This window comes from Lissotriton vulgaris, chromosome 7 (assembly GCF_964263255.1).
Source record: "Lissotriton vulgaris chromosome 7, aLisVul1.2, whole genome shotgun sequence".
NCBI lineage: Eukaryota > Metazoa > Chordata > Amphibia > Caudata > Salamandridae > Lissotriton > Lissotriton vulgaris.
In genome coordinates this window covers 556593739-556619960 of record NC_141695.1, presented here as the reverse complement: position 1 = coordinate 556619960, position 26222 = coordinate 556593739, and positions in this window count along the sequence as shown.

The following is a 26222-nucleotide window of genomic DNA, read 5'->3' as shown; positions in this document are numbered from 1 at the left end:
CCTTCACGGTGGGTCGTCAAACGAAGTCCGCCACAAGATCTATATCTTACCCGGCCTTCGCGGACGTTCCCAAACTTTGCGTCGTTCAGTGCTTGAAAACATACGAAGATATTACGTTGAAACTTCGCCCTCCGGGCATAATCTGAAGCCTTCGGTCCTGACATAGAAACGAAATTTGCCTAGCATAGTAACGGTAAGTTTCAATTCTATTAAGCACACGGAGGCGAGGATTATCCCACCCACATTCCTGCGGAGATCCCTCCCCGTACTGGCGTAAGTAAACAGCTTACTTTGAGTGTACTTGCTTCTAATGTATCTGCCTATGTATTGTTCTTGAGTTGGTCTGACCGACCCACGAGGATTTACAAAGCTGACGCTGTTGTTGTTTCCCTTCTAAGTAATAAGGCTAAACAGGACCATGGTTGATTTGGCGTGACTCGCGCGAAGAAAGAGGAAGGGATCACAAGATGGACGCCCTACCTTAACGCTGTAGACACTGTGGAGGACTATGTTTATGGACTGATGGGAGTTGTAGTTTATCCCATGTGTTATGATGTTTTTTGATATGTTTGTCCCAGTGTTGGGGTATATAACATATTCTTTACAAGTTATCTGCTTTTCTGGCTGCTATGTGTTTTTTTTAAAATAAACAGCGAAGAGAGAAAAGCATAATCCTCGCCTCCGTGTCCTCAATAGAATTGAAACTTACCGTTACTATGCTAGGCAAATTTCGATTCCTTTCTATAATGCGGAAATACAATTATGGGGGAATCCAGGATTACCTAATATTTTCTCAGATGGGGCTGGGACCCAATGGGCTGGATATGGTATTTTTACACTGGGGGAACTCTATGGATCTAATGGTTTTTTAAGCTTTGCTACTTTGAAACTTCTATATAAAATAAGTGATGATGTGTACTTCAAATATATCCAGATTCAAGATTTTCTAGTTTGAAAAATGAAAATTGAAGTAGTTGCTAGTTCAGATACTTTAAAATGTTTATACTCGGATAAAACAAAATCACTTATTAGTCAAAGCTACAACCATTTAATTTCAGGTAAGATAGATGACTCTGGGAAAATAGCAACCAAATGGTCGATTAGACTAGGCATAAACATCAGCCCTAACCAGATCTCAGATTCACTTGGACAAAGTAACCAGGTAGTTCAATCCTCCAACTTAAGGCTCCAGCTTTATAGAACTATTTGCCAGCTATATTATACTCCTCAAAGAATTACTAATTGGTCATCAGTAAACCGAACAAATGAGAGAACTAAGTGCCTGAAATGCAATTTGGAAGCAGCTGGCATTGAACATATGCTTTTCACGTGCCCGGAGCTATCTATATTTTGGAAAGGAATTATTGATGTTTTAATTAAGAATCAAATTGCAACTCCACCACTTTCGGCGCACTTGGTTCTATTGGACATTCAAGATGTTCATTATCATCATAAAGATTTAATATCTATAATATATGCATGTGCTAGGTTCCTTATAGCTAGATTATGGATATCTAAGGAACGTCCAAGTGTAATGGAATTGTGGATCTTGATCAATGAGGTTCGTACTATGGAACTGGCAGTAGCTAAACTTAGAGGTCCTAAGGCTCTGAGTAAGAGGGACACAAATCTGGGCACTATGCACTTGATCTTTGATTTTTTTCTTTGATTTATTTTTCTTTTTTCTTTTTTTTTTTTTTTTTTTTTTTACTTTTGTGGACTAAAGCTATTGGACGAGACCATTACGAACTTGTACTTGTTAGACTATTCTGTGAAAAGTAAATATTGCTGTCCTCTGTCGTAAGTTTTAAAGGATAGTAATGATGTTTCTTTTTTATATGATGTATTATGTTAATTTGAAGATGATATCTTTCTTGCAATACCAATACAAATATTTTAAAAAAAAAGAAATTCACAGAAAAAAGCATAGGATTTAGGCACTTTAGAGATAGAAATTAACATTTAAAAAAACGTTGAAATTAACTGAAAAAACCATAGGTTTCAGGGACGTTATAGTTAGTTGGATATTTCACTCATATAAAATCAGAGAAATTCAGCCGTTATATTTAGTAGAGCTAACTATAACTCTTGCCCCTGCAATGCACTGCTGATGACGTCACATATTACATATGAAATGGTCAGTGACATCACTGATGACATCTCAAATGACATCACTGATGACATCATCCATGTGATAATCTGATGCACCTCCTTACACCCTAATATAGCCTTTGATACACCCACCCTAAAATACAGACTACCATTTTGGAAACCGTAGACACACCAATATCAGTTACTAAATACGCACTCACTGTTTTGTAGGTCTTCACACACACACATCCACTCATTCACCCATATAGTAACTCACACATGCAGTCACTCATCAATACAGCACTATCATATGCAGTCATAGACCACATACACTCACACACCGCCACTCATCCATAGACTTACACACCTACTCAATCATGCAAAGAATCAGTCAAACCCATTTACTCAACTATACAGTTTTACACAGACCACCTCACTTATTTATACAAGTACTAACACATACATACTAGTGCTACTTCTGGCCCCGGGGACCCCATCGCCTGGGGCCAGCCCTTTTCGTTGGCGACCATGGGAGGAGCCCCAATGCATTGGGGCTATTACTTTTACTCATGCCCCCGTGGCCTGGCACACCTGCGGGTCAATAATAAAGAAGCACGGGAGCCCGCACTTTGCTCTTTTTTTTTGGCAGTATTCGCGCACCCCGCGCAAATTCTGCCATTTAAAAAAATGCTTTTTTGCCTGCGAGAACCCCTCAGCAGGCCTAGAGGGTCAGGGTGTTTCTACCATACCCCTTCCCTTGTTTTATAATATTGTTTTCACTGTTTTCTGTGACTCGGTTACTGAGCCACAAGATGGCCGCCAACACTTTCTGGATTGAGTGTTGGCAGCCAAACAAAAGTCAGTTCATGCCCGGGGAGGAGTCGCGACTCCTCTCCGGTGCTCAGATATATAATGTTTTCTTTTTTTAATTTCTCAGGAACTACTGAATAGATTTACACCATTTTAAAAAAGGTCGCTTTCTGAACCAATCGCTATCTTTTTGCCAAATTTGGTGTAATTCCGTTCAGCAGTTCGGGCTTTAGCTTTGTCTAAACTTTCCTACGGAAATTAACATGGAGAAAAAGCATTTTGGGACCCCCCTCTTTTCTCGGCCCGCTTGATGAATCACCCCAAAACTTTCAAGATAGGAGCTGACCAGAGGAGACCTAAGTTTGTGAAAAGTTTGCGAGGATTCGGCAAACGGCACCAAAGATATTGTAAACATGGCCTATACCAACACAATCTCATTTTGTAATTAAATGCTATTATGATACACTACCATCCAATGTTCCTGATCTTTCATGTAAAAATACAGTCCATATTTTGATTAGGACTGCTTCTGCCACAGATTTTTCCTTAACAGAAAATGTTGCCCAAAAAATCTAAACAGCATGATACCAGCTTTCTCCGTTGAAAATGTGGACACCATTCCTTTTAGAAGCTGATTTCAGAGCAACAGCACAAGTCATGGCCCTCTCCCACCTACACGGAGGTAAGAGACATGCTCAACGACCTGAGACACCACATTAGTACACCAGAACGGTATACTACAAGCTGCAGCATGCTTCATACAGGACCAAAAGCAATTCAATCACATGAAAAACCTACATTGGCTCCCCTTTCACGCCTGCATCATCTTTAAGACCAGTTGAGTCATTTACATGGGAAACAGGCCTTAGGCAGACAGCACCACACGAGGAGACTAGAGACGAAGAAAGAATGGAGGCCTTCTCCAGCTATGCACTTAGGTTCTATAACATCATGCCAATTGACAGCAAAACTTCCCTGACCTTCCTACAGTTCAGAACGAAATTGGAAATATGTCTCTTCAAACAGCACTGACTCCCCTGAAGAACATATCAGTGCCATGCCCCTCTCAAACATAAAGGGATTGTATATCTAGGCCCTTCATTCACAGCTTATTTGCTTTCCAGCTAGATTCACGCTATAGATGTACTAACACAGGCATACATTTATAATCACAGTGACTAGCCACGGCTCTAAAGAGAGTGTGTAGATGGCTACCCCCTTAAGAGTGTAGGCAATCCCCATCTAGAGATATATCAAAGGCTTTTTCTGAAGGGCACCAGAGTTGAAGTTTGAGGTGTTTCAAAAACAAAAAATATAGTGGAGCTTCAAGTGACATAAATAAAAATGGGTGGGGGTGTAATAACTGCAAAACATGGTCGAAGACTATTGTTCTTATTTGTGAGCTGGTCTCTTACCAAAATATTAGGGTCTTTTCCTTCACAAATGAAAGTATGAAGCTCCCTATCGACAATTATGCTTCCCGCTGCAGGACTGCCACTTCCCAAAAAGCATCTAAACGTCACCAGGCTGCACAAATTCCAACTCTTTCATGCACACATGTGCAATGCACACTCCCTCTGCTGCCTGATAAAGGACATTTCTGCTGGTGGAGGAGCAGACTCTCCTATCCTCCAAGACTAGCACAGGCCTGTGCAGAGTCCTGGGGCACATAGTATCTGACCCTACCAACTAACCCCTGCTACAGTTGTGGCCATATTCTGGTCAGCTGGCCAGGAAAGAATAAATCATGAGAATCCATGGGGCCCTGCACCACCACCCTGCCATATACCCTCGATCATGACCACCCCAGGAACCATTCAGCACTATCGCCAGCCCAAGATGGGCCATGACACATATGCCAGGGGCCCACTGAGGCATCACTGTGGCCTAAATTACCAAAGTAAGCGAGGGACCCATAAAAAAGGGAGGCCACAACATCTCTTCAAGGACCTGGAGGACAATCAACCTTGATTTGGTGGTCCTGATTAAAGTCAAACTAGACTTGTTGGAGACAACCTCTCCTGATTTCCTGGATATTCTCAAACACCTGTGCAAGCTAAGCAGAGAGGTCTTGAGAGAGACTATTGTGAATGTGCTATACAATTCCAAAAGAATTTGGCTCTTGTCCTTATCAGAAATTTTTATATTTTCAAATTACTGCATTCTCTAGCCAGAAGATTGTTTTTAAATGATCAAAGAATGCTCTACTACCGTTGGTGCATCTGCATTAGTCACAATAGGACATACACTTTTATTCCACAGTCGGTAAGGTTCAGAAGTGATTCTCTAACTGAGTTAAACAATGCCCCTCATTGTCTAACTCAATTATGGCCCATGTTTCATAGAACACCCTACTCAATCCTTGACAAAATCAATTCAGTGTCTGTTTCAGACCAGTGCCTACTGAACACATTGAAAGCATTACCGCCTATGACTCTCCACTTTTCACACAGTTTTAAATCATCTATTTACTGCCTCAATTTGTCCCAGCACCACTTTAATATTCTTTGGATACACCCATAATTAAGACATCTTGTTTGGATCCCTCAGATCCATCGAATTTTCACTCAATTTCTGTGCTGTATCTTCTCTCAAAACTCATATAAAGAGCAGTCACTTTTCATTGAGGGCAGCAATCATTTGATCAATTTCTGAATGGTATTTTTATACAAAAAGTTGGTCCTGCTAGCCATAACGGGTGACATTAGCCTGTATGTCATGCACAGTATTATCTGCATATCGATTTTACTCAATGAATCATCAGCACTTCACACACTTAACCATACCGTTCAGTTTACAACTTCTTGAGAACTCGTGTAATGCAGGCTCTGGCGTGCACTCTTTAAATCACATGTATTTTTCTCAGGTTGGTTTACATACTGTTTTCCTCCTTGCTGTTAATGTGTAAATGCAAGCTCTCACCTCCATAATGCAATCTTTGGCTGCAATTTCATATGTAGATAAATGGCACCCACTTCATCACTGTACTGGGTGGGATCAAGATACCAATGCTTTTAATTAATAACAAGGTTGAGATGCAGGATTGAGCTATGTGAATCTCAGTAGAAGGTGATCATATGCAATTAAATAATTTTTCACAGGACAAAGTACAAAGTCAAAACCATAAAGGTTTATTCAAATTTAAGAGCCATTATGATGAGGCAAAATTGAGTTAGTCAAATTCAAATCAGTATCAACAATGCACCAAATATTACAAATGAGTGACATAAGGTCAACCTCCTTAGCAAGTGTATAGTCAAAACTAAAGTATAGTTAAGCCAAGGGCTAGCATACATTTTCAAAAGTCAAAGAAAGTCTAAATATAAATCAATAGATAGACGAATGTGGAATCTGCCTTCGAGAAAGTATGCAAAACGTCTAAATATAATCAATAGACTGTCTAACGTGAAGTCGGCCTTCAAGAATGTAAGCATTTAGCCTAAGTATAAATCAACTCACATACAAACATGGAGTCTTCAAAGTTTAGAAATCAAGGAAAGTGCCGTGCTGTCTGTATCTCGGCTGATTTCTGTGTTCCTGAACCCACGGGAGTGGTGTGCTTGCTCGTTGTTTTACCCCCAGGACTTCTGCCCACTTTTTGCGGCCCCCGCTCCGCGGGCGCCGCTCAAGTAAGGAGTCTTCAAAGTAGGAAGTCTTCAAAGTTTAGAAATCAAGGAAAGTGTGGTATGCATCCCAAAACTGGCACATTTTATAGGTTTCAGCCAGCGAAAACTATGTGCTCGACATGGTGAGATCTTAAATCATAGGGCTGTAATAATAAAGTGTAATTAACATAAAAAATAGTGTTTCAAGAAAATGTGATACATCAAATAGGAAACATTTAGGAACACCTACTTTCATGCATAATTATAATAAGGTATATGGGATTTCTGTGTTCATGAACCCACGGGAGTGGTGTGCTTGCTCGTTGTTTTACCCCCAGGACTAATGCCCACTTTCCGTGGCCCCCGCTCCGCGGGCGCCGCTCAAGTAAGGAGACTTTGCACAGAGGGTGGTCAAGAGACTCATTCCGGACACCAGCGGGACTGCGAGGACCAGCGGGCAGGCGTTGCTAATCTGCTGCAGCTGGTCCTCTTCCCGCCCCCACCTCCCGGACTGAGTAAAGTGCCGTGCTGTCTGCATCTCGGCGGATTTCTGTGTTCCTGAACCCACGGGAGTGGTGTGCTTGCTCATTGTTTTACCCCCAGAACTTCTGCCCACTTTTCGCGGCCCCCGCTCCGCGGGCGCCGCTCAAGTAAGGAAACTTTGCACAGAGGGCGGTCAAGAGACTCATTCCGGACCCCAGTGGGACTGCGAGGACCAGCGGGCATTGCGTTGCTAATCTGCCGCAGCTGGTCCTCTTCCCGCCCCCACCTCCCGGACTGAGTAAAGTGCCGTGCTGTCTGTATCTCGGCGGATTTCTGTGTTCCTGAACCCACAGGAGTGGTGTGCTTGCTCGTTGTTTTACCCCCAGGACTTCTGCCCACTATTCGCGGCCCCCGCTCCGCGGGCGTCGCTCAAGTAAGGAGACTTTGCACAGAGTGCGGTCAAGCGATTCATTCCAGACCCCAGCGGGACTGCGAGGACCAGCGGGCAGTGCGTTGCTAATCTGCCACAGCTGGTTCTCTTCCCACCCCCACCTCCCGGACTGAGTAAAGTGCCTTGCTGTCTGTATCTCGGCGGATTTCTGTGTTCCTGAACCCACGGGAGTGGTGTGCTTGCTCATTGTTTTACCCCCAGAACTTCTGCCCACTTTTCGCGGCCCCCGCTCCGTGGGCGCCACTCAAGTAAGGAGACTTTGCACAGAGGGCGGTCAAGAGACTCATTCCGGACCCCAGTGGGACTACGAGGACCAGCGGGCATTGCGTTGCTAATCTGCCGCAGCTGGTCCTCTTCCCGCCCCCACCTCCCGGACTGAGTAAAGTGCCGTGCTGTCTGTATCTCGGCGGATTTCTGTGTTCCTGAACCCACAGGAGTGGTGTGCTTGCTCGTTGTTTTACCCCCAGGACTTCTGCCCACTATTCGCGGCCCCCGCTCCGCGGGCGTCGCTCAAGTAAGGAGACTTTGCACAGAGTGCGGTCAAGCGATTCATTCCAGACCCCAGCGGGACTGCGAGGACCAGCGGGCAGTGCGTTGCTAATCTGCCACAGCTGGTTCTCTTCCCACCCCCACCTCCCGGACTGAGTAAAGTGCCTTGCTGTCTGTATCTCGGCGGATTTCTGTGTTCCTGAACCCACAGGAGTGGTGTGCTTGCTCGTTGTTTTACCCCCAGGACTTCTGCCCACTTTTCGCGGCCCCCGCTCCGCGGGCGTCGCTCAAGTAAGGAGACTTTGCACAGAGTGCGGTCAAGCGATTCATTCCAGACCCCAGCGGGACTGCGAGGACCAGCGGGCAGTGCGTTGCTAATCTGCCACAGCTGGTTCTCTTCCCACCCCCACCTCCCGGACTGAGTAAAGTGCCTTGCTGTCTGTATCTCGGCAGATTTCTGTGTTCCTGAACCCACGGGAGTGGTGTGCTTGCTCGTTGTTTTACCCCCAGGACTTCTGCCCACTGTTTGCGGCCCCCGCTCCGCGGGCGCCGCTCAAGTAAGGAGTCTTCAAAGTAGGAAGTCTTCAAAGTTTAGAAATCAAGGCAAGTGTGGTATGCAGCCCAAAACTGGCACATTTTATAGGTTTCAGCCAGCGAAAACTATGTGCTCGACATGGTGAGATCTTAAATCATAGGGCTGTAATAATAAAGTGTAACTAACATAAAAAATTGTGTTTCAAGAAAATGTGATACATCAAATAGGAAACATTTAGGAACACCTACTTTCATGCATAATTATAATAAGGTATATGGGATTTCTGTGTTCCTGAACCCACGGGATTGGTGTGCTTGCTCGTTGTTTTACCCCCAGGACTAATGCCCACTTTCCGTGGCCCCCGCTCCGCGGGCGCCGCTCAAGTAAGGAGACTTTGCACAGAGGGTGGTCAAGAGACTCATTCCGGACACCAGTGGGACTGCGAGGACCAGCGGGCAGGCATTGCTAATCTGCTGCAGCTGGTCCTCTTCCCGCCCCCACCTTCCGGACTGAGTAAAGTGCTGTGCTGTCTGTATCTCGGTGGATTTCTGTGTTCCTGAACCCACGGGAGTGGTGTGCTTGCTCATTGTTTTACCCCCAGAACTTCTGCCCACTTTTCGCGGCCCCCGCTCCGTGGGCGCCACTCAAGTAAGGAGACTTTGCACAGAGGGCGGTCAAGAGACTCATTCCGGACCCCAGTGGGACTACGAGGACCAGCGGGCATTGCGTTGCTAATCTGCCGCAGCTGGTCCTCTTCCCGCCCCCACCTCCCGGACTGAGTAAAGTGCCGTGCTGTCTGTATCTCGGCGGATTTCTGTGTTCCTGAACCCACAGGAGTGGTGTGTTTGCTCGTTGTTTTACCCCCAGGACTTCTGCCCACTATTCGCGGCCCCCGCTCCGCGGGCGTCGCTCAAGTAAGGAGACTTTGCACAGAGTGCGGTCAAGCAATTCATTCCGGACCCCAGTGGGACTGCAAGGACCAGCGGGCAGTGCGTTGCTAATCTGCCGCAGCTGGTCCTCTTCCCACCTCCACCTTCCGGACTGAGTAAAGTGCCGTGCTGTCTTTATTTCGGCAGATTTCTGTGTTCCTGAACCCACGGGAGTGGTGTGCTTGCTCGTTGTTTTACCCCCAGGACTTCTGCCCACATTTTGCGGGCCCCGCTCCGCAGGCGCCGCTCAAGTAAGGAGTGTTCAAAGTATGGAGTCTTCAAAGTTCAGAAATCAAGGAAAGTGTGGTATGCATCCCAAAACTGGCACATTTTATAGGTTTCAGCCAGTGAAAACTATGTGCTCGACATGGTGAGATCTTAAATCATAGGGCTGTAATAATAAAGTGTAATTCAAAAAAAAAATAATGTTTCAAGAAAATGTGATACATCAAATAGGAAACATTTAGGAACACTTACTTTCATGCATAATTATAATAAGGTATATGGGATCTCTGTGTTCCTGAACCCACGGGAGTGGTGTGCTTGCTCGTTGTTTTACCCCCAGGATTAATGCCCACTTTCCGCGGCCCCCGCTCCGCGGGCGCCGCTCAAGTAAGGAGACTTTGCACAGAGGGCGGTCAAGAGACTTATTCGGACACCAGTGGGACTGCGAGGACCAGCGGGCAGTGCGTTGATAATCTGCCGCAGCTGGTCCTCTTCCCGCCCCTACCTCCTCCCTCTATTTAATTGACATGGGGCTCGCGCACTCGGGACGTGCGCGGGTTGGCGCCGGGCTAAGCTCGGGGAAAGGGCGGGCCGTTTGAGGCCGTTAGAGAACGGTCGAGACCGGGACCAGGCCACCCCCCTTGCTCCTGTTACTAACTCTGAGTTTTACCACCGCGCTTCAATAAACGAATTATGGCGACGAGAGAAACCAGGAGCAAGAGTACGCTGACTGCCGGAGCAACAAAAGGTACTTTGGATAATTATTTTGCCAAAGCTGGGTCTCTTTTGATTGACGAGATAACGATACTGGAAAAGCGCATATCCCAAGAAATAGAATGGGTTCGAAGATCTTCCATAGGGCCCATAGCGCACGCAAAGACTCCGGAAAATAGACTGGATTGTATCGTTTCAGAGAACGGGGAAAAGGCGGTTGGTGGGACGTTAACTTCATCTAACTTAACTAACTCTACCCTGTACAATATTGATAATGATGTAACTGTTCCTGACGAGCTTAGCCTTTTACCCTTACCCCAGATCCAAGTGCAACAGACCCTCCCCTCTCCCATTGACACAATGGCTAACACGGATGATATTACTGATAGTGCAGGCTGCCTCACGCAGGGGGAAAGGGAAGGTGCCATACCAAAAAGGAAAAGAGGGGCGCAAAACACTGGTGGGCGAAAAGCAAAAATCCCTAAGCATAATGGCATAGTGGAGGGTAACAGACAAGGACCAAGCAAAAAGGGACCCACTTTACCAGATGAAACCACACCTCCACCCACTGTCTTACTGCCATTGCAGACACCAAGTTTGGCAATTTCACCTCCCCCTGCAAATATAGATGCCTATGATCTCACCTTACCCAGGATCGAAGCACTTTTTAAGACACTATTAAGTCCCTTATATACACGCTTATCAAAGATTGAAGCCAGGCTAGCGACGATAGAAAAAACAACGGTTCAGCTTGCAGACACTTTTAAAATAAATAATAATATAGCGAAAGGTGGGATAGAGCTTAGGAGTAAGAAGGCCATACCCAAGCCCCCACATAAGGACGCTGGGCTGGTTCCTAAGTTATTACAAACACAACCTCCCACAGCACATATTGCCACCCCTCTGGTGACTGATTCTACTTTACAAACACATCCTCTGCTAGCACTTTCTGCCGCTCCTCAGGTGATTGATCGTAACTTAAGATCTAGCCGCCCACAAAAGGAAGTTGCTATCATGCAAGATGTACATGCCACCACTAAAAAACTTGGGCCAATGAATCTGCCACCAGAGGCAAGGCCGTACACAGTCATTCTGGCTGGCGTACCAGAGTTGAAGCCCGATTCCAAAGAATCCGTCTTTGCTCTGAAAAATAAGGTCGCCAATTGGCTTACCACAAACAGACCTTTACCTCATGGAATTACTAGCGGGGTTCTTATGGTTGGGCCACACAGAGAAATCAATGAATGGAGATTGCGTCATAATTAACTTTAGAGATCCTAGGACTGTTTCCCATATCTGTAGTTGGTCGCACTCAGAACAGGGAACATCCATTCAGTCGTTACCCCTATATTTTTTTACCCACCATTGTATAATTCATACGAGGAGGAGGGCTGGCATACAATTCCCAGGAGGGGGAGAGGCTGGGTTGACAGAGCTAGGATCGACTTTCACTAACGCAGACCACACCAGCCAGACTCCTTTCCAGCATTTAATAGATATAGTTGTCTGGACATGGTGGACTGTCATAACCGGGGTTGGAGGTGGGAGACCGGTGACTCTCATAGGGTCTGCAAAGAAGGAAACATTAGTCCCCACATCGCAAGCTTTGTTAGCACCTTGAAGAACGATCACTGTGGTGAGGATAATAATAACAACAAAGTGGCTCATTTAAATACCATGGGTCCCCTAACCAATCTCGAGGAACCCAGAGTTGAAATACGGGAACGACCCTCTAGTGTTCTATCACAGTCTAGTATATTGGATATAGTGACATCTACTACTCCTGCCTCGAATTCCAGATCACCCTTACTCAAGATTCTGTCCTGGAACGTGGCCGACTTGGGGAATAAATTGAACTGTCCTGACTGAAGTTCGTTTATTGAGGGCAAAGATATATGCCTGTTCCAGGAAACCTGGGGTTGAGAGGCTGTCCTTCGTAGGGGCTTCGCGGCCTTTTTCGATCCCGGCGAAGTGGGGAGGTAAGGGGCGTCCCTCGGAAGGCTTTGCAACCTGGGTGGCTGTTGACCAGGGCTGCAAGGCTACACCTCTCCCTTCAGCTTCCAATGACATCCTTGGGGTTTTGTTGGAGTGGCCGAACTCGAGCAGGTTGATTGTGGTAAATGTTTACTCCGGACCAGTAAACATCACACAAGAGTCAGATACCATTGGTTAACTCTCAATTTTCCTCAGTGATATCCCCCAGGGTACACCGTTCTTGGTGGGAGGTGACTTCAACTGCCACTTTGAGCCCCTTCCAGGATTATTGGATGGACTATCCCAGGAGGATGATGCGGTGTGGCTGGTACCTCCTTCGGTACCTCCTCCCCCCAGAGCATGGACTCCTCTAGCTCTTCAAATTACTGCCCTAACTCTGAAGTGGGGTATGCGGGCTTGTAATGGACGTATAGGCTCAGATATTCCACCCAAATGTACATACCACAGAGAGGGCAGGGAGTCCAGACTGGACTATATCCTGGTTCTACTCACCTTGTGGTCGCACATCACTGACTTTCAGGTGATATTCAGGGAAGACAGCGACCACAATGAGCTAGAATTGGAATACGCCATTCCCGACCTAGAAGACAGAGGGGCTGCGCTAGATGACGTTGCCCCAGGGCTAGCGCTGACAAACAACGGATGGCGAGTGAGGTGGGAGAAGCTAGCCTCTAATTCGGATAAGGTCTGTGAACTTTACTCCCGGCTTATACCGACTCTTGAAAAGGTCTGTATAAAAATGGAGCTCCCCACCTCCCAGGACACACACAGGGAACTATGGATGGCACATGAGAATCTCATTGAGTCCGTAGCTGAAGTCCTTTTCCCCACAGGAAAGAGGCGGCGTCACAACCGCCCCAGCTGGTATAATCAGGTTTGCCGGAAGGCCAAATTAGATCTTCTGACATCAGATAGGCCTGTAACCCAGGCAAGAAGAAGGTTTTTTTTTTTTTGGTTTTTTTTTTATCCTCATCTGCCCAACTCTCGTTCCATGGATGCAAAAGGAAACACACCAAACACCTAACTGCCTTGGGGAGCAAGGCCCTTACATTGAGCCGCTTCTCACCGAAGACAGAACTTAGCAACGTTGGCGGGAGATGTCTTGCACCGAGTTAACACTCCTCTAAGCAACTTCTTGCCTGTTGGGCCAGTTTAGAAATAACGGGATTGGAGCCAACCACAAAACTGGACCATGAAGTGAATGGGCATAATCATCGGACCTTGGGGGGGGGGAACCCCAACGAGCCTAGATAAGGTTCAGTTCCACTCAATCAGTAGGTTCCAAAAGGTGACGCTCTGTGGACTGCAAGATCTGGCCAGGTCTAGCTTAGATGTTTCGTACAGGGATGTCAGCCAGGCAGAGTGTGTGGGAGCGATGGTATCTACCCAGTATGTACATATCTGGCGTCTAGCTAAGAGAATAGCATAGAATAGGAAAGACCGCGCCACCCCCGTGATGTTCTGATGTAAACCAAATATAACTAATGATAGAGTAAGAGAAAGGTTTGTCTTAAGGATTGATTCCAAGGTGACTTTTACCTCTTCCCAGAAAACTTTTATGTTAGGGCAATCCCAAAACATGTGGGAGTCTGAGGCTGCTGGGAGTAGACACTTGTTGCAACATTTCCCTGCCTGGTATTTGGATAGCCGTAAGGGGGAGAGATATGCCCGATGTAAGGTGAACAAATGGTTCCGTCTCAACCAAGCCGGTTTAACAACTTTATATAGAAGAGAAAAGGAGTTTATCCATACTTCCCCATCCTGCAACCCAGTTTCTCTTCCCCATAGCTCCATCGGGAGATTGAAATCCCCGTCCGACTCCTCCAAGATGGACCAATACCAGAAGGCAACCTCCTTACTTCCCGTTTGTCTTCCTACTAAGTGGTGTTCAAGGAGGCTAGCTCTCCCAATGTTAGGATTCTTCCTGGTTTGTTCCCTGGCCCAACTACTAAGTTGTATGTATTTGAATCTTGATAAGGTTGGCCCTACTCTCTTTTTAAGCTCCTCCCACTCCACCAGTGTCCCTCCAACAAACAGTTCACCCCATCTTGAGAGCCCGGCTTCAACCAAAGGGACTGCCAGGCCGTCTTTTCAAACACATTGGGAGTCCGGGGGAGTCCCATATCTGGGCATAGTTGGAGAAGTATGCCAGCCCCACTTTTGCTTTAATTTGCACCCAGATCTTCAATAGTGCTAAGAGAATCTTTAGATTCACGTTTTTAAAGAACCTTCGATCCCCGAACTTAAATAGAAACCCGTCTAGGGGAAGGTTAGCCCCGACCAACATTGCCTTAAATAGTCTCCCATTTGAGGAATTGACTGGGGACTTTAGGAGCATCCTTGCATGGGAAAGCTGGAATGCCCACGCATAATACTGCAGGTCTGGCAGGGCGAGCCCTCCCTTTTCCCTCCTCCTCCTTAGTTTTTTCCATGCCAGTCTTGTTGCTTTGTTTCCCCAGATGAAAGAATTAATTTCCTGTTGACATTTTTGAAGTTGCTTAGAGTCAAATGCCAGGGGAATGGTGTTGAAAATAAAAGTGAGTTTAGGGAGGATAGACATTTTCACAATGTTGACTTTCCCAAAAATTGACAGTCGGAGACCGGCCCAAGATTTCAATAAGGCCCTACATTCCTGGAAAACCAGATCTAAGTTGGATTTAGCCAGGATGTCTATGTCTTGCGTTATCTTAACTCCTAGGCAACGCTTGGGTTAGTGATGTCGTAACCCGAAATACGTCCGAATTCTTTTGCCTTCTCAACAACTATAGGGAAAGCCACAGCCGGGTCGGTGGTGTAGATAACGATATCATCCGCATATAGCCCCACCCTTTTTGCCCAACCACCAAAATGAAACGAGGGGATACCTAGATCATCTCTCAGGGATTGTGCAAGGGGTTCGATGTAAATACTGAATAGCAGTGGGGAGAGGGGACAACCCTGTCTCGTTCCCCTACTTATCTGGAAGGGCTGGGTACAAATTCCGTTCACCAAAAGACTCGCACTGGGGTTACCATATAGAAGACCTATAGCCCTACAAAAATTGGGCCCAATTGCAAACTTCCTCATTGCCTCGGCCAAATATGGCCAGTTTACTCTATCAAACGCTTTCGTGGGGTTCAAGGTCATAATGGCCAGAGGTAGAGAGGAAGTTGAGGCGATGTCCACTACCCCTATTAAGTCATAAGTAAGATCCGCAAGTTGTCGTCCTCGGATGAAGCCCTTCTGGTCAGTGTGGATGATTGTACCGACTTCGCGCCCCAACCGAGCCGCCAATACCGCGGCGAAGATCTTATAATCGCAATTAAGCAGCCAAATCGGTCTGTAAGAACCGCATTTGGCTGGATCTTTCCCAGGTTTAGGAATTAGAACGATGGTTGCCTCCCCCCATGATTTAGGTGGCATAGCCCCTTCTAGTAGGATTTCATTAAATACTCTGCTGAGCACTGGAGTGATTGCGGGTGCCAAAACACGGTATAGCTCACCAGGGAGCCCGTCGGGTCCAGCAGCCTTGCCCCGCTTCACCTTTTTGATGACATCGCTCACCTCTGACTCCGAGATTGGTCTATCCAACCGCTCACTTTGGTCTGGAGAAAGAGTCGGGAGGGATATCTTATCTAACCATCTACCCCTTACCACCGGGTCGTCCAATATATCTTCACTATATATAGTTCGGAAGAAGTCAAGAAATGCATTCCCTATGTCTGTGGTGGAAGTTCTATCATTGGGCTCCCCATCTACACTGATGACTTTGATATGTTTTTTAGCCTGGTCAGATTTAATTTTCCAGGCTAAGACCTTGCCTGAGGATTCACCGTATTCAAAGTTTGAGAGTTTTCTAGCTTCCCACCTTTTTGCCACCCTTTCTTGGAGAATACTTTCGAGCTTTCCCTTTAACTCCATCCGTTGTTTCTGATCTTCTTTGGTACCTGTACTCGAGCCAAGGTTTTGATCAAAGAGGGCAAGTTCTTGTTCTAAACTAGCAATTTTTGCCCTATAAACTTTCCCTCGGTAGGAAGCCCTGTTGGTGATATACCCTCTCAAATTCGCTTTATAGGCCTCCCACACAATCCCCAACGGGGCTGAGTTTAGATTAATGTCCATAAAAGACTTAGCTTCCTGGATGAGAAGATATGTCTCGCTTTCCTCTAACAGGATCGTACGGTCAAAAGACCAAGAAGTATGTCCGGTTTGGTGACCTGTTTTTAAAGAGAAGAAAACGGCCGAGTGATCTGATAAGTGCGAGGGCAAGTAAACCAACTCCTCCAAAGAGTGTCTTAATGCATAGCTGAATAGAGCGTAGTCTATTCTATATTTATGATTATATTTTAAGTTGTGATAACATATACCTAGTGCGTTGCCCGCCCTCTCCCTCCACGCATCTGCTAACCCAAGCGTTGACATGATCACCCTACGGGTTTGTCTGGATTTCTCGTAAGTCAGTGCCCTGGAATTGGGGGATTTGTCCAATTTAGGATTTAGTACTAGATTAAAATCTCCCATCCAAATTATTGGGTCCTGAGTTGTTAACAGGTGGCTCTGAATTTTATGCAAGTATGAAGGGTCATCCTGGTTAGGGCCATAATATCCCACCAAGTTGTAGGGTCTCCCCTCTAATTTTACTTTGGCATATAGCCATCTTCCACTGAGGTCTTTTTTCGTGCTCGATGATCTGTACCTTGGCTTGTTTTTTGAATATAATGAGAATCCCCCGAATGTTGGCATTGTGATTAGTGCAAATAAAGTTATCTACCCACCTTACTTTCCTCAACATGTCCTTCACCTCTTGCTGAAGAAGGTGAGTTTCCTGGATGACGATGACCTGTGCAGGGGAATCTCTCAAATACTGTAATATTCTGTGTCTCCTCCCCCTTACACTTAGGCCATTGACGTTCCAGGACAAAAACGTTATCCCCCTCATCTAGTGCCTTCCCCCCCCCCACCCTACTCGTCAGGCCCTTCATTCCTCTTAAACAGAAAAAAGGCCCACTGCTCCCAAGGCAGATTAAACGGATCCTAAAAAGAATTTGTGACACGAAGTCCGACAGATGAGGAGTTTTTGCTCTTTTTCCCTTCCCCCCCCCCTCCCTGGAAAACCCCCCCTTACTTAACCTGGCCAGTTGGTAGCCAGATTTGTTTCTCTAAGGAGCCCCTCTCCCGACCCTGCTACATATATGTATAGAGTGTACTACCCGACAGAGCCCTAGTCAAAAGTGTTGGGCGTGTCCCTAGAGAAAGAAAATATTTAAGAAACAAGCATTTGCAATGCAATAGGTCTCGCAGCATTAAAGTTTGAGTTATTGGCATTGTATATGACAGTGTGTTGCATTACATTTTTAACAAAGTCTGTATTGGTGTATAAAGATGATTTGCAAGATGATAGCGATGGAGTGGGGATGGATGGATGGGTGGATTGATGGATGGATGGAGTGGAGGGGATGGATGGATGGATGGAGTGGGGGGATGGATGGATGGATGGAGTGGAGTGGAGGGGATGGATGGATGGAGAGGATAGGTCTCGTATTTACACTAGTTTATGCTATTGGCATTATAAATGACAATGCTTTTTATTTATGTTTTGGTTTTAAAACATAAAAGGCATTGTCATTTACAATGCCAATGGCTTAAACTTGCGTAAACGCGAGATCTATTGCATTGCAAATGCTTCTTTAATATGAGTGATTTAAAAGTCTGTGGAGGGCGTTGCCTCAGTTTAATGCATGACTCACTTAAACTTCTGTGGAAGGGATGCCTGTCAAGAGTCTAGGGAGGAGCTAGAGCTGAAATTATTGTTAAATGGAAAGAATGCTGTAAAAGGATGGAAATCCTGATATTGATAATTTCAAGAAAAAGAATGAAGTAAAAATGGCATGAATAAAGATTTTTAACGTTAACTTTTGGAGCGCTAATAAGAGATGCTTCTTTCTGGTTGTACATGGGACTTTTCATCCAACAGTTGCTCGACAGAGTGGACTTTATACTTTGAGAGGCCCCAGCCGCCCTGCACGCACCCCAGCACCAATTGATTTTCGTTGTAGGCTGTTGGGAGGCACATACTACAGGATAGAGAGGTCTGTTTACAAAGGCATTTATGAGGCCAGGAAGTAGTAATGCACGAATGCTCTTTCACATGCTATTGCACTTTTGTGAAACGGCCCCAAACGTCCAATTCCATATTAGTGAAAGTGCACACACAGAGTGCAGAGCTTTTTATGTGCACCAAGGGCCCGATGTAGGTAAACGCGATTTTCCGATTTCAAAATACCGAGGCGGGCCGAATCGGTATTCTGAAATCGGAAAACGAGATGTAGGAAAAAAATACCGAATGAATACCGATTCGGTCGGCATCGGTAATGAGATTCGGTACGTTCCGATTCAGCTCGGTCCGAATCGGAAATTACCGAATCGGCCAACAACGAATCGGAAATCACCGAATCGGCTACCACCGAATCGGATATTTCCGATTCGGCGAATACCGATTCGGTAAAAGCCGATTCGGTAAAAACCGAATCGGCAATCATAGACCCATGGCGAAAAAGCCCATAGGAATGCATTGCATGAACCGATTCGGCTTTTACCGAATCGGATAATACCGAATCGGATTTTACCGATTCGGATATTACCGAATCGGTAAAAGCCGATTCGGCAATAGGCGATTCAGCCAATGAGGTGGCTCCCCCTCCCCCACCCAAACAGGGAGTGGCAACCCTGGCAGGTGCAGCCAATTAAGAAGTTTCTAGAAGTTTCTGGAAAGCCTGCCTGAGCCCAACACACACAGTTAGCAGCAGTAGGAGAAGGAGGTTGCAAACTGAGCAGGAGAAAATGGCAGATCAGGCAGGAAGCCAGAAGTCCTCCCAAAAGAGGAAGCCCAAGTTCACCACCACCAAACTTCAGGTGCTGGTTGAGGAGGTGGTGAGGGTGCACCGCCAGCTCTTTGGCAAGCTGTCCCTCAACGTGCCAGACAGCACCAAGAGGAGATTGTGGGCCGACATCGCCCAGAAGGTCAATGCTGCTGGTGTCACCCCCAGGTCCATTGAGGAACTGAAGAAAAGGTTTTACGACCTCCGCAGCCTCACGAAGAGGAAACTGGCTGACCTTCAAAGGCAGGCTGGACACACCGGAGGAGGCAAGAACCCGGCGCCACCCCTCACCGAGCTGGAGGAAATTGTCTCCAGCACCATCGAGAGGGAGAGCATCGTAGGAATCGGGACCCTGGACAGCACTGCGAGAGCCACAGCTACAGGTAAGAAGCATGCGCATCATGACACACCCTACCAGACACCTCCCCATTAGACACAATGCATAGGCAAACACCAGCACTGTACTGTCACCAACATACAAGAGACAAGCATCATGGTACATGTAGTCAGCAGAAGTTAGCCAAATATGTCAGTGCAGAATCACAAGACAGGAAACAGTGTGACACGGTGTAAGGAGATGCAAGGACATGTGGAATGCCATAATTGTACTGACTGTAATACATCGGCACTCAGTTTACAAATGCTTCTTTGTACCTAGGGGCACCATCAGGCGGCACCACTGTGACAGCAGAGGGAGCATCAACGTCAAACACTGCAGTCGCAGGGCCGAGCACCAGCCAGGCTGGCCAGGAGGAGGAGGATGAGGATGAGGAAGGAGACACCCCAGGGCTTGGAATGGAGGGAGTCCTGGTGATTGATTTCCAACCAGTGCACTCCCCAGTACTGTCCAGCACACCCCCCTTGCAATTTTCACCCGAAAACTCCCCTACAAGGCAGATCATTCCGCCTACACCAGCTCCTGCCACAATCGTGGCCTTGCCACCTGTCCAACCAGTCCTGGGAGCAGGGGCTCAGGGACCTGCCAGCACCACACCCCCACCAGTGGCACCCCAGCCCAGTCAGCAGGCCGGAAGCAGCAGTGCCCAACGCCGTGCCACCACCACCACCACTGCTGCACCAGCACGGGAGGGCAGTGTGTTCCTGGGCCTGGAGGGACAAATGGTTAAAATCCAGCGCCAACAGGCCAGATCCACCATGGCCTGCCAACGCCAGCTCCTGCAGCACAACATGCAGATGGGGGAGTTGGTGAAGGGTTTCCAGGCTGTTGTGGACAGCAACAAGGAGGTGGCAGCAGGGTTGGGCAGGCTGACCACTGCCATCACCCACTCATCTGCCAGGCAGGAGGAGCATGAGGTTGCGCGCAGGAGGGATGCCCGGGTGCTCAACCGGGCCATGGCCCGCCTTGCAGCGGCGACCGCACAGCTGTGCCATCGAAGCTCAAATCAAGAATCTGTGCTCAGTCAGCATACGGCTGAGCTCACCAGGGGGATGGCCAGGATCACCACGGCCATGGAGGCCATGTTAATATCAAACGCCGCCTCCAATCCTGCCCTGGACCTGGGTGATGCTGGAGACAGCAGCAGCCGCAGCAGCCCGGCCAGCGCTGCATCTGAACCGCGGAGGAGCACCAGGCGATCCGCTGATGCTGCTGGCCATTCGGAGGGGGCCGAGGGACACCCCAGTGGGTCTGCCAAGCGGGCCAAAAAATAGCCTGACAAGGGGGGATGAGCAAACCAGTACCCTGGACTTTATTTGATTTTACAGACTCCATTTTTTGATGCACATCAGTGCTGTAACTGTGGTGCATCACTATTAAAAATTTTATTTTCCAAGCAACATTTAGCTGTCTTTGCATCTGTACTCAGTCAGAAATAGTTCTCAGTGATCTCCTCACGTCTGTATCTGCCATCACTTGGCGTACACACCCCAGCTGGCTGTGTCAGTGGCACAGCTTCGTCGTCGTCATAGTCCTCGTAGTCAGACAACTCCACCTCAGTGCCCTTCTTGACCGCAAGGTTGTGTAACATTGCACATACAGCTATGATCTTGCAGCAGGTGATGGGGGTATACTGCCTTGCACCTCCACTCTTGTGCAGGCATCTGAATCTACTTTTCCAGATGCCAAAGGTCCGTTCAACAACATTCCTGGTGCGTATGTGGGCCCGGTTATACCTCCTTTGGCTGGGTGTGGAGGGGTTGAGGTAGGGGGTGAGTATGAATGAGCGGAGGGCATATGCACTGTCGCCTGGAAGAGAAAGGGGTCACATTAGACACATGCAAACATGTATTACACCTACCTACTATGTGTTATGGGGGTCTGATGATGTGGCTCACCTAGGAGGTATCCTTCTCCAAAATCGCCAGCCATCAGCCGTGCATATATGCCGCTCTGTTGGAATATATAGGAGTCATGGGTACTTCCTGGAAATTTTGCTACCAGGTCTGTGATGGTGCACTTGGCATTGCAGATCACCTGCACGTTGATGGTGTGTGTAGATTTCCGATTGCGGTATATGTATTCGGTGTCCGCTGGTGGGCAAATCGGAATATGCGTGCCATCTATGCAACCGATGATTTGGGGAAATTGTGCCATCTGGTAGAAGTCCGCTTTGGTTTGTAGCAGTTCTGCGTGGGTTGCAGGGAATGAGATGTATTGGTCCATCCTGTCTATCATGGCGTCAAGGAATATGTGGAAGAACCTTGACAGGCTGCTCTGGCTCACCCCTCCTGCTGCTGCTACTCCACTTTGATAGCTGCCAGACGCTACCAGGTGTAGGCTGCATAGCACCTGGACGTGCGCAGGGATGGCGTGTGCCCTTGGGGTGTGGTGGTCCAAGTATGGCTTAAGGTCCCTGATGAGCTCAAGTATGGTGTCAGAGTCCAGCCTGTATCTCTGTAGGATCTCAGCCTCAGTGAGCATGAACAGGGTTATCCTCTGTCTGTAGACCTGTTCATTTCTTAGCCATTCCCTCTGTCCTTCCTGCTGTAGCCGTAGCCGCCTCGCAATGACATAGAAAGCTGCCATCCTGCAAGTTGCAATGCATTTTGGGACTGTTTATATGGGTTGGAGTTGGTTACCACCTGATTGCAATCCATGGTAAATACCGAGTGAATTCTACCGATTTTGAGCCGATTTCGGTGTTTCTGTGCCTCCCTACATCTCCCCAACTGTCGGAATCGGGGAATTTCCCGATCGGAGATTCATACGAATCGGCATGTTTTCCGATTCGGCTCATGTCCGATTCGGTATTTTTTCCGTTTCGGTACATGGACCGAATCGGTGATTTTCCGATTCGGTGTCACTAACGATTCGGTTCTTGGACCGAATCGGTGATTTTCCGATTCGGTGTCACTAACGAATCGGTACAAGGACCGAATCGGTGATTTTCCGATTCGGTGTCACTAACGAATCGGTACAAGGACCGATTCGGTGATTTTCCGATTCGGTGTCACTAACGAATCGGTACAAGGACCGATTCGGTCTTTGTAACCGATTCGGTGTTTTTCCGATTCGTTACATATCCGATTTTCGGTATGTACGTATCGGATTCTTTCCCATTCGGTACTCATTCCGAATCGGTTTTCTATCCGATTCGTTCTGTTTTTGGTTCCCTACATCTCGATGGCTGTTTACCGATCGGTAAGGGCCAAAAATCGGTATTTTCGGCCAATACCGATCGGTAAAGCCCTACCTACATCGGGCCCCAAGTGTGTATCATTATTATTTTTTTTAATCTTTTGGAGACAGTTCACAATGGCATGTAAAAGTAAGTACGTAAAAGACTACTACAGGAGCGCTGCTTCATATATTCCAATATGCCTTTCTGAATATGTCCCTCGGTGTTCTGCCATCGGACAGTGGCTGACTTTGCCCCTTCTCCACCTCTCTTTCAAGACAGTCTGCCTCTTGCCAATGCTTCTTTCCGCCCACGGAAGTAGAAACCCGGCACTGGTTAAAAGTGTAGCTCGCCGAGCATTAGGCATAATAGAAGGTTTGGAATGGTGCTACAGGTCACAGGAGTAATAAAGGGAGGTGGAGGAGAGGGTCCCTGTGCCCATGTCGGGTGGAGAGAGGGTCCATGCGCCTGGGAGGTGGAGAGAGGGTCGATGCGCCTGGGAGGGGGGAGTTGTCCCTGCGCCTGGGAGGTGGAGGAGAGGGTCCTTGCGCCTAGGAGGAGGTCGATGAGAGGGTTCCTGCAGCTGAGAGGTCGAGGCGAGGGCGTTTGCATCTGAGGGGTGTTGGGGAAGGTCCTTGCGCCTGGGAGGTGGAGGAGAATGTTCCTGCATCTCTGAGATGGAGGAGAGGGTTCCTGCAACCGAGCGGTTCCTGGTGTGAACACAGGAGTCCTGCAGAAGTGGGTTCCTGCAGTGCGGTGCAGAGTGCTGCAGAGAACGGGGTTCTTTTAGTGGGACTGGGAAGAGGAGAGGCTTCTCCACCACAAGCCTGTGAGCCCTTACAATCTCTCCCGTCCCAGGTGTGCCACAAGATGCTCTCTCCGTGCAGGTAGTGTACCGGAGTGCTGCCAGCGGACAGAAGCCCCTCACGCACCAGTAAGTGGGCAATAAAGGCAGGGGGCGTTATTCATGAATGCGGGTGTTGCTCTGGGAAGAGTTCCTTCAGTCTCAAGGTTGCACGAGATTCGCCGTGCATGGCCAGTAAAGATCTGCCCAATTTATATACTGAGACCTGTAGAGCTCTGTCCGGGAGCATTTTTGACAATGGGGCTCTGGGGAGTGAGAAAACATGGGCAAACGTTACATGCTAAATAAATGTCACAAAAGTATGAAGCAATCTATCTGAAATAAGACATAAAAACCATAACCACTCGGTTGACGTTACATTTCTGCCCAGGACACCAACCAACACATAACTCACTCCGAACACACCAGCCCGCAACATGGTGCAAACCAGACCCTCCTCTTTAGAAGGCCAGCGCCGTTCAGAAAAGCACTTTTCACACAACCCCTCTCTACCGGGAAACACCGACTGCTGCTATGAAGAACGCAAAGGGCAATTAACACACAAAAGACAGGCTCTTAAAAATATTATTACTGTGGACAGGCAGTCAAAGGGCACGAAAAAATCCATTACCAGCCAGCTTCAGATCGAGCGATGTGGGAAGCTTCGGAAACAAGCAACAGTTTCCAACCAGCAACACGGAAGACAGCGAAACCAAAAGTAGCCCGGGCTCAGAGTGAGAGGGCGGGGGCTGCCTGCGCATGCGCTCTCCGAGCCCCGGCGCCAAAGCGGAGTGTGTCATCTGAAGTCCTGGGTCCCAGGAGGGAGCCCGGATGAAGACCAGCGCTGCGGAGGGAGCTCGAAACTGACCAACTGGCTGACGAGAAGACAGGGACACGGAACACGCAGAGCCCGGTGAGTGGAGTGCAGTCCTGCCAAGCGTCACGCAACAGGTGTGACACTCACGCATTTCAGTGTGGCGATCCGCATCCCCGCACTGAAATGCATTGTCACGCATAATGCCTTAGTCTCAGCTGTCACACAAACCACACCACAAACAGTAGTATCTGCGAGCTCCAGTGCCTGCCTGGCTGGCTGCTCTCACAGGCTTCGAGCAGTTTTAGCAGCTGAACCGACTCTCTTCGAATCACAGTGGCACTCAGTAAATGCTTTACAATGTATCTATATGATTTCCGCGGCGCCGCGGGGCTGAGTGACAGTCTCAGACTGGCCGTAGCGCCGCGAGGATGTGACGTCACACGTTTTGCTAACATCGCGTGCATTTATGTTTGATGAGCTGCTGCTAACTGGCTCGTCTTCACCTTGCACAGTGTGAGTTTTGCTGGCCCTGGCAGCGCTCGCTCACACCACACTGCTATTCGCACCTCAGACCTGTCCTGCCCTTCAGCCAGGTCACAGGACAGGTCCAAGAACTCAATTAATAAAGAAAGGCAATGCCGTCCGGCATTTTATTTCAGAGCAGCCGGGGCCGGCCAACTCGAGGGCACTGAGGGAGAGGGCCCTGCTGCAGTCAGGAGAGCGCGGCTCAACAAGCATGGGGCAGAGAGGAAGAAAGGCCGAGAGGATTCGTTTCCCCTCCACCTTCGGCGGCCGAACCCCCCCCCCCCCCCCCCAGGTTGGTGTTACAACTTCTCTCTACGGGAGGGGAGGGTCCGTGCAAAGGACCAAGGAGAGACACAGCTTACTGTTGCTCGTCTTAAACTCTGCCGAGGCGCATTACCAAATGAAATAATTGCGCATGGAGGGAACGAAGACTTTCTTATTATGCCAAAGAGCGCCACAACTACTGTTAGTAGATGTTCCCGGGCCTTGTCAGGTCCTCCTTCGTTTGTCCCAGTCTGTGTGACAGGATGTTTCGTTTCCTGCCTGCCATGGGGCCCCAAGGCACAGAGGAATTAATTGCTGTTCCCCTGCGCGCTTTGCTGCATGGCCCAGAGTTAAAGGAGGAAGCTGGTGATCGAGGCTGGTGTTCGACAATCGATCACCTGTTCACCTCCTCATGACCTGGGCACATACTGTTGCTGTGCCCTGCCCAGCCAGTCAGAGCCCAACTCATAGTTAGAGCAGGTGGCACAGATGTAGACTGCAGCACGGCTGTCTGTCTAACTCTCTTAAGAAGAGACAGGCCAACGAACTCCGCTGTGACACTCCGGCAGCTCCTCTCAGCGACTCATTCTGACTATCAAGAGACCACACAAGGTAAGTTAGATACTAATTTAATTATTTACTGATGAAATTCAAAATGCTTTTTAAGAGAATGGGAAGGGGGGCTTCCAGCACAGCATATCGCATTGTAAATGGGTTCACTGAAGTTGTCTGTTTGTGCTGTAAATACAGGCCATCTCAAAGTTTTGTCTGCACTAATAAATCACCCAAACTGCTAGTTTAGTTAAAGGGTTTAATATCTTTAATTGACAGTGGTACTACAAGCAGCAGCCTTTTTTTTCCCAGCACTGTGAGACTTGCTTAGTCAGAGTTAAGGCAGATGATTAATATCCCTGCTAGAGAGCTGTCAGAGTTTTTGTCTCATGGCTGTTTCATTCACTATTTAGTAGAGCAGAGAGTTTATATGCATACTGCAAAGAAAGTCTAACAGC